The 7,920-nt window shown below is 40.0% G+C and overlaps 1 non-coding gene across 1 annotated transcript; it reads left to right on the top strand.

Moving 5' to 3' along the window:
* Positions 1-6,437: 6,437 nt before the first annotated feature.
* Positions 6,438-6,541, top strand: LOC148562504 (small nucleolar RNA R71). Its single transcript, XR_015886394.1, has one exon. It is a non-coding gene; the product is annotated as a small nucleolar RNA R71 (small nucleolar RNA).
* The last annotated feature ends 1,379 nt before the right edge of the window (positions 6,542-7,920 follow it).

Raw genomic sequence — 7,920 nt, 5'->3', positions numbered from 1 at the left:
AAACGTGGAAATGCTCCTGGTGCCTTTCTTACTTCTGGCGTTTAACCTCCAGTTTAAGGTTAAACTGGAGGTTAAACGAGGAAATGCTTCCTGGTGAGAATTGTGTCGAACACGTTTAAGCTCCAGTTTAAGGTTAAACTGGAGCTTAAACGTGGAAATGCTCCCTTGGTGAAATTCTCATTCTGGCGTTTAACTTCCAGTTTAAGGTTAAACTGGAGGTTAAACGCCAGTTCTAGCATTTCTTAGCCTTCATGATTCTGGCGTTTAAGCTCCAGTTTAAGCTTAAACTGGAACTTAAACTCCACATGTGATATTCAAGCTTCCTTTATTGATTTTGTTGCTTCCTTGCCTAGCCTCTTCTTCCCTGAAATCATCCAAACAATTGCATCAAAGTCTTGAAAAATTTCATGAGAAATCTTCCATTCATAGCATTCAAGTAATATAACTAAAAACTCATGGACTTTGCATCAAAATCATATTGTTTGGATGGTTCATTGCTTTGTTATTCATTTAACCATTCTTGGTTACTTTAAGCTCAAGAAAATGCATAAAACAACTAAAACTAACAGAAAAATGCTAGTGAAACTAGCCTAAGATGCCTTGGCATCACAACACCAAACTTAATACTTGCTTGTCCCTAAGCAAGTCCTGAGTTATTTGAGAAGAAAGTATGAAACAGAAAGCAATTACATTGGCTCTATTAGCAAGCATTTGAAGTTCATCAGAAGGGTTTTATACAGAAAGTTGCAGCATCACTTTTTCATTCTTATCAGGTAAGATTATCACTTTTTCATTGCATCCATCAAACACTGCTATGGCCTCTTGTTATTCTTATGTCCTTGGCACTTTTCTCTTCTTTGTTTTTCTTTTCTTTTTCTTAGAGCTCCTTTGCTCCTTGTTTGCTTAGTGTCATGTGTTGCACAAGCCTTTGGCATTTTCTTTTTCTTATCAGTGCACTACACATATCCACTCCAGGCATTTTAGTTCACATTTCTTCTTGAGACATTGGTGCCCAGCACCTCTTTGTGTGACTAAATGTTTTGTATTTAGGTTGCTCTTGATAATAGACTTTTGGTTGATAATCCCGGGTTAGTTAACCCAAGTTACCAAGTGTTGAAACACTCCTCAGAACCTATTCATCCAAGCATATCCTTAATACATAAACACCACAGGCATTTGTCTCAGAAGTTCAAACCATTGGTGCCTAGCTTATTTTCTCAATTTTTTGCTTTTTTTTTTTTGTTGCCCTTTTTCAGTGGCTTTTTTCTTCTTCTTTTTCTTTCTTTTTCATGGCCAAAGACATTTATTCATCAAGATCCATAGACAGTTTTCAATTTCTACACAAAAAATGATAATTCTACACTCTATTTCCAGTGATCTGACTAAACAATCAAGCATGCATACCACCACTTAATTCTACTTGATTTGTCACTAATTGAGCCAAGTTACTTTTGTTCAAACTTTTCTTTTATTTTTGGAAACAGAACAAGCATGGCAAGCATTTGTTTAAGAAGGTGAAGTTATATCCAAACATCTAGGCATTCACTTTATTCAAAGTAATAAACAGACAAACATACTAGAAACTTCACATAAAACTTAAATGACTTATAATGAAAGAAAGCTCATAAAGACAATTCACCAATTATCATTTGATTATTAAGGAACGAGACCACCTCTCATTTATTGCTTGGTTCTTCTTGATTCTTGGGATCCTGCTTCTTCTTGCTTCCTACCTCTTTTTGACCACTTGTACTTCCTTTGTCTTTTCTTATGAGCTTTTTCCAGAATCCAGCCTTTTTCATTGTTTCTTCCACTCCTTTTTCAAGGATCATTGCCTTGTTTATTTCTCCTTCTTTCCTCCCTTTGAAATACTCATCAAAAGCTGGGAATGCTGGGTCCATCTTGTGTAGATGTTCCCCTATGTAGTTAAGCTTGATTTGAGAACTGATGTTGTAATCAGCTTGAACTGAGTATCTTGCATTCTGTAAAGTGGTGGCTTTCTTGATTGCCAAGACATTGGCATCTTGGTGTTGGCATATGTGGCTGAGGGATTCCTGTAATTGTAAATTCTGTTCCCTTTGCAGATCTAAGAATCTTGATTCAAAGTTCCTTTGCATATCCATCATTTTTAGGTGAAAGTCCTCTTGTCTCTCCTGAGACCTCATGTATTGTTGAGACATTCCTTCTATGATTTCCTGCATTCTGCTCATATCCATGGGGTCTCTGGGAATTTGTTGTCTTCTTTCTGGAATTCCTTGCTCTTCTTGCTCTTCTTCTCCTTCTTCTCCTTCTTGTCCTTCTTACTCTGCTTCTTGCTCTGCTTCTGCTTGTTGCCCTTCTTCATTTCTTCTTTTTGTATGTCTTGGAGCAATTGGGCCAAGAGTCATTCTGTACGCAGTTATGGCCATTCCAGGATATAGCCAATTAGGTCTTTCATCTTCAAGTGGTACTTGGGCATCGATGCATAGTCTAATGATGGTGCTAGGGAAGTGGAGCCAGGATTTAGGGTCACTTTTCTCACTAAACTCTTGTATCTGTTCAGCAATAAGTTTATGAACTTTGATCTCCCCTCCCACCATAATGCAATGTAGCAAGATAGCTCTTTTAGGGACTATTTCTGAAGAGTTTGCAGTGGGCAGGATGGATCTCCTAACTATTGCATACCACCCTTTAGCTTCAGGTGTTAGGTCTCCCCTTCTCAAGACTCTTGGAGCCCCTCTTGTTTTTCTCACCCATTCAGCTCTGATGGCACAAAGGTCTTCAGCAATAGTCGTATAGTCAGGTTCTCCTATCATCCTTTCCTCATAACTTGCTTGGCTGAAACGTATTTTTTTCAGGCCAAGAGTTTTCATGATTGCCTTGGGGCTGAAGTCAACTTCCACCCCTCTCACATAGCTTTTGTATGTGGGTTTCACGGTTGAATCCTCCCTCACTGCATTTGCATAAAACTCTTTCACCAGGTTGATGTTGATTTTAGTGATTGGCTTAGTCAGGAGCTCCCACTTCCTCTTTCTGATCTTCTCCCAAACACCTGGGAACTCATCCTTTTCAAGGTCAAAGGGAACCTCAGCTAGTACCCTTTTAGGTCTCATCCATTCGGCTTGAATCTCATGGAACACTGATCTGTATTTCCATGCATCGAATTCCCTGTTCTCTTCCATTGGCTGCTTGTCTTTTCTTCTTTTGTGGCTAGATGAGGCTGCCATTGGTTCTTTAGTTTTGGTAAGTGACAAGCTAAAGTTGACAAGGTGAGGCAAGAAGTGTTGTTAGAAGTGTGGTGAGGTTGTTTTCGGCAAGAGATAGTTATGCTATGATGAAAGAAGATGTGCAGGAAGGGGAATTGGTGGTGAGGAACTCGTTCCCCAAGTGGTTCTTTATTAGTGCACGCAAGTAAAAAAATGGACGGCTAGGGTGATTTGTGAGGGTGGCTTGATGGTAAATATATGAATTAGGGAGAAGGACGAATTGCTTTTCATTTTCTTGGAAGTATTCTGGGTGTATTAGGTTGTACATGTAGCTATCTTTTCATGCAGAACTTCCTTTTCCCATGTGTTAGTTTCAAAGACTTGTGAACTTCCTTTTTGACCAAGCACCGTACCTCCCCCCTTGTCTTTTTCCTCCATTCTTATCCTTCCCTTTGTACCTGCACAAACAAACAAATTTGCTATCATTTTTTTCGGTCCATGTGAATAATGAATAGTACTTGTACATGTTTTTCCTTCTTTTTGAATTGTAAATCAATGATTGACTTCCTGAGCTTATAGCCGTGACCTTTGTATGTATGCACACTTATTACTGGACACCAAACTTAGTGTTTGGTAATGTCTCCTGATGACATGAAATCCATGTTGGTTGTCCTTAATGAATGTGCATAATCCTAATAAATCATAGTCACTTTGGCTCTTTGATCCTAAACAATTTTATTACCTAAAGTAATTGAAATCAAAGTATTAAAACATGCAAATGGTATACTTGTCATGAATTTCTAAATCCAGAGGAACTTCTTGCTTTTCATTAACTGTGTTCAAAAAGGAACACCAAACTTAATGTTTGGTTGTGCACCTTGAATGAAAGATTGAATACAATTTGAATAAGATTTGGGGGTGCCTTCAGGCACACCAAACTTAGAGACCAATTGTATTTTACATGCAATGTTTAGTGCACTTTATCAACAGTTGTCTTGAGGATTCAAGTTCATGCATAAGAAACCATGCTTTATTAGATGCAGAGCAAAACAATAAAGAGTAAGGATACTAAAACATGGGTTGCCTCCCATGAAGCGCTTCTTTAACGTCACTAGCTTGACGGTTGCTCCTTGTTAGGGTGGATTGTAGTGCTTGATGTCCTCTCCTCTCACTATGAAAACGTCCCCATTTGATTCCTTCATGATTTCCAAATGTTCCATAGAAAGAACTTTCCTGATTGTGAACACTTGAGGGAGCTGGGAAGGAATGGTTTTGAGGCCAGGTGGGATTGGCAGATAATGACTTGATATCACTTTATCTCCCGGAGAGAAACCTTCAGTGGGAATTTTCTTGTTTCTCCACCCTCTTGGCAATTTCTTTACAATTCTTCCCTTTCTCTTGAGGATTTCTTCATTGACCCTTATGCCAGGAGGATCCTTCTGATCTGTTTCTATTGATTCTTGTGGCTTTAACTCTTGCAATTCTTATTTGCCTTCCAAGGACTGTTTCAGAGTTTCAGCTGCTGGATTGCTTTCCTCCAAACACAGATGGCTACTATCATCCTTAGGCTTTTCAGGTTCTGGTTCAGGCTCAGATGCAGGTTTGAAAACATTGAAAATGAGCTGTTCATCATGTATTCTCAAAATTAGCTCTCCTTGTTCTACATCTATGAGCGCTCTAGCAGTGGCTAGAAATGGCCTTCCCAGAATGATAGGGTGTAGGTAGCTTTCCTCCATGTCCAAAATGACAAAGTCTGTGGGGAAGAAATAATTTCCCACTTTCACCAGCACATTTTCAACTACCCCTTCAGCTTGCTTCTGAGTTTTGTCAGCCAGTTGTATGATCACATCAGTGGATCTCACCTCGTTCAGTTGTAGCCTCTTCATAAGAGTCAGAGGCATCACATTTATGCTAGCTCCTAGATCACAGAATCCTTTGTCAATTTTTGTTTCCCCTACGATGCAGGGGATATGAAAACTTCCTGGGTCTGTTTTCTTAGAGACTATGTCCTTCTTGATGAGGGCACTGCATTCTTTGTTCATTATTACAGTTTGTCCTCCCTTCAAAACTCTTTTCTTGCTCAGCAATTCCTTTAAATACTTGATATGTGTAGGCATCTGCTGGAGAATCTCAAGGAAGGGAATATTGATATGGAGAGACTTAAATGTCTCTAAAAACCTTGAATAGGTTTTCCCTTTTTCACCTCCTCCTAACCTCTGAGGAAATGGTGCTTTTGGTTGGTATGTTTCTAGCATGCCTTTTTGCAGTTCCTTGGCTTGCTCAGTTTCACTTTCCTGCTTAGCTTCTTCCACACCTTCCTTCAAGATTTCTGGCTCCTGTTCTGAGGGTCTGATTCCTTCTTCTTCTGAGACTTCCTTCAATATGGTGATGGCCTTGCATTCTTCCCATCTCACTCCCTTTTGTTCCCCTTTAGGATTCTTTTCTGTGTCACTAGGGAACACTGCAGTTGACTTGGGGGCCTGTTGAGATAGCTCTCCCACTTGAGACTCCATCCTCTTGAGTTTTTCACCATGGTTCCTTAAGGTAGATCTCACATCATCCCTAAAGCTTTTCAACTCACTTATGTCCTGACCCATGTTTGCAAGCGTTCCTTCTATCCTGTTTAATTGATCTTGAAATTGTTGGTTCGGATTAGGTTGGGTAGGTTGATTATTTTGGCCATGATATGATGGTTGGGAGTAAGTGTTTTGTGTGGCTTGGTATGATCTTTGGTTGGAGTTTTGGTATGTGGAATTGTTATGTTGGTTATGGTTGTAAGGTTTGTGGTTTTGTGGTTGGGTTTGTTGGTTCCCCCACCCAAAGTTTGGGTGGTTTTTCCATCCTGGGTTGTAAGTGTTGGAATGTGGATCATATGATTGCCTTTGTTGGTTTCCCACATAGTTGGCCTCTTCCCAATCACCTCCTTCAGTGCTTACTTCCTCTTGATCTTGTGTGTGTATTGCAGCCACTTGCTTTGTTTCTAATTTCCTGGTGAGCTCTGCTAGTTGCTTGGCAAACACCTTGTTTTGGGCTAAAATTGTATCAACATGGTTCAGCTCCATGACTCCCTTAGTGTTGTGTCTCTCTGAAGCATAGTAGTACTCATTCTCAGCCACTGTCTCAATCACTTCAATGGCTTCTTCCACAGTCTTTTTCCTGTTCAATGAACCTCCTGATGAATGGTCTACAGCCTTCCTTGATTCATAAGAAAGTCCATCATAGAAAATATGCAATTGCACCCAGTCATGGAACATGTCTGGTGGGCATTTCCTTGTCAAATCCTTGAATCTCTCCCATGCCTCGTAGAGAGTTTCACCATCTTGTTGTCTAAAAGTCTGAACCTCAGATCGAAGCCTATTGACCTTTTGTGGGGGGTAGAAACGTGCCAGAAACTTGCTTTCCACCTCATCCCAGGTTGTTAGGCTCCCCCTTGGGAATGATTCCAGCCACTTAGCTGCCTTGTCCCTAAGTGAAAATGGGAACAAGAGCAGTTTATAGGTATCTTCCTGGACTCCATTGGACTTCACAGTGTCGCAAATTCTCAGGAATTTTGTGAGATGTTGGTTTGGATCTTCGTTAGCACTCCCACCAAATGAACAATGATCCTCCACAAGTGATATTAGCTGTGGTTTAAGTTCAAAATTGTTGGCCTGAATGGGTGGTTTCTGAATGCTGCTACCACAATTCCCAGAGGTTGGGTTTATGTATGAACCAAGAACCCTCCTCTCAGGAATGGCATTGTTTCCATCAGCCCTCTCATGGTTGTGAACTTCTCTATCCATGTTGAGATCTAAAGCTTCCTCAAAATTGTCCTCAGATTCTCCTTCAGATTCCTCTTCTCTCAGTACTCTCTTCCCTCTTGCTTCCCTTCTAAGTCTATGAAGGGTCCTCTCTGGTTCGGTATATGGAGGAGTTGATGTCTCTCCTCTCCTACCTGTCATACAAGAACACAGCACAGGCACCAAACAAGTGAAATACTCTTGGTTAATGGAAGAGTATGGTTAGAGCAGTTGAGGAATTAATTCAAATAGTTAGTGAGTCAGTGAGTTAGTTGCTTGAATTTAAAGGCATAAAGAAAGAAAGCATGTAACAGAGTGCAGAAATTAAAATTCAACAAGTAACTTGAACTGAATTAACAAAGCAAGAAAAAATGCTCAATCTAGTTAACTTCCAATTTGAGAATTGTCAATCGAAAACCAATCCCCGGCAACGGCGCCATAAACTTGATGCGCATAAACTTGTTATGCTACGATTTAGGAAATTGCACGATCGGCAAAATTCCTTCCGGCAAGTGCACCGGTTATCGTCAAGTAAAAACTCACAATAGAGTGAGGTCGAATCCCACAAGGATTGGTTGAGTGAGCAATTCGGATTAGAAGTATGTTCTAGTTGAGCGGAATCACGATTTAGATGAGAATTGCGGAATGTAAAATTGCATGAATTAAAGAGCGAGAAGCTAAATTGCTGAAATTAAAAGGGATGGGGGTGATTGCATGAATTTAATTGCAGAATGTAAAGAGAAAGTGGTAAATCAGAAATGGGGAGTTCATTGGGTGTTAGGAGATATTGAGATCTCCGAATCAAAACAACTTTTATCCCTTCCTCAACCAATGCATTCATTGAATTTTGCTTGGCAATCTTATATGATTGGATCCCAATCCCTTGGCTCACCAATTCTCTCTAAAAACAAACAAATTCCCAATCCCTTGGTTTAAATGTTCATAAGAAGAGATGA

Source organism: Arachis ipaensis, chromosome B6, assembly GCF_059453495.1.
Source record: "Arachis ipaensis isolate K30076 ecotype BB chromosome B6, ASM5945349v1, whole genome shotgun sequence".
NCBI classification, from domain to species: Eukaryota; Viridiplantae; Streptophyta; class Magnoliopsida; order Fabales; family Fabaceae; genus Arachis; species Arachis ipaensis.
This window is presented reverse-complemented; position numbering and strand designations above follow the sequence as displayed.